Here is a 1,614-nt window from a genome sequence, read left to right as displayed (position 1 = left end):
ATTTATTTCATTGTTTGTCCGCAATAGTTCTTGCAAAACCCCTTTTGTTACGGCCAACATCTTATCAGAGTGATTACAGAAGACAGAAATACCATTTACCATTTCCTCCTAAGGTGGGAAGTGATGACTTGGGCTAAGCTGAGCTGGGCAGTTTTCTCTATGCCTGTGGCTTAATCAAGAGCTTTCCAAACTTTTCATGTTGGTGGCACACATTTTAGACATGAATCATTTCGCTACACAGTAATTCAGCTTTACTAGCAAACAGGATATTTTGGTGGACATACAGTGGACAGGCAGGGTTGATCTACAGGCCTGTGCCATTTATCAATCATGTATCCCCTTCAAGCACATTGGACCCTAATTAAACCCTAAATAGGCAATATGGATTAATCGCCTGCTCCACTGTGGAAATGCAAACTCTGTCAAACAAATAATTTCATATATCACAACATCCACCCCTATTTTTGGAGAAAATGTGATGAATCAAGAGCAGCAATCAACAAAGCACACCGAGGAAGGCAGATTATGCAACTGCAAACAATTATGCTCACCTTGAATGTCCTACAAGGTAAAGGCATTCTTTGAAAGAGAAATGCATCACAACTAGCAATACCTATTTTGCATGCCTGGGGGATTTCCCCTACATTCCTCTCGCCCCAGCTTAGAGATTTCCCTTCTGCCTCTACCTTTGTTTGATGAATTGTAGATTCATACACAAAGAGCCCCCAAACAGATCACAGTGTCTATATGTCCTCCTTCAACCTGTGCAGATGTTGCACTCCCAATCAGTTAAATGCTACTTCTAAAAAAATATAAAATATAAAAAATATTATATTGTTTAATAAAAACTCCCCCACAAAATCAGCCTATTTCATTTGTTACGATTCATAGACTACTAGAGTTGGAAATGATTCCAAGGGTCCTCTAGCCCAACCCCCTGCGGTGCAGGAATCACAGCTAAAGCATCCCTGACAGACGGCCATTCAAACTCTGCTTAAAACCTCCAAGGTCATGTACAACCTCCCAAGGGAGTCTGTCCCACCGTCAAACAGCTCTCACATCAGAAAATACTTCCTGAGGCTTATAAGAATTTGTTTTCATGTAATTTGAATCCACTGATATGGGTCCTGTCCTCCGGAGTACCAGAAAACATGTGTGCCCCTGTGTATAAGACTACCCGCCTTTTTACATTATTTTTTAGTAAAAAAAACACCTAGTCTTATACACAGAAAAGTACGGTAAGAATGCTTTTTAACAAGGAAGAAAACTTTGATTGTCCATAATGATTGCAAAATAGATCCTTCAAGATTTTTATTCATGGGGAACATCCTCAAGTCATTACTTTAATTCATTTTTATTTTATTTATTACATTTATATACCACCTTTATCTTCCAAGGATCTCAAGGTTAGTGTCCATGGTTCTCCTCCCCCCCCCCCAATTCATCCTCACTGGAACCCTGTACTGTAAATTAGGCTAAGAGATGATGACTGGCTCAAGGTCACCCAGTGAGCCGTCTAAGTTGTATGTGAGAGTTGGAAGCAGGCTGAAGATAGAAGCCAGAGATGGGGAGCCACACTCAATTTCTGCTGGAATCCAAGTCTGTGACCATGGC

General features: G+C 40.6%; 1 protein-coding gene across 1 annotated transcript in view; it reads right to left on the bottom strand.

Annotated features, from left to right (window-relative positions):
- The window catches only part of LOC310713831 (uncharacterized protein), a gene marked incomplete at its 3' end in the record, with an annotated part of 476,441 nt that overhangs the window by 124,485 nt on the left and 350,342 nt on the right, over nt 1-1,614 (bottom strand). The gene's annotated exons all lie outside the window — the stretch shown is intronic.

The sequence above is a fragment of the Podarcis liolepis genome (genome assembly GCF_965112155.1).
Source record: "Podarcis liolepis genome assembly, chromosome: 8".
Classification (NCBI taxonomy): domain Eukaryota; kingdom Metazoa; phylum Chordata; class Lepidosauria; order Squamata; family Lacertidae; genus Podarcis; species Podarcis liolepis.
The sequence above is the reverse complement of the archived record's forward strand: the minus strand, read 5'-3'. Positions and strand labels throughout refer to the sequence as shown.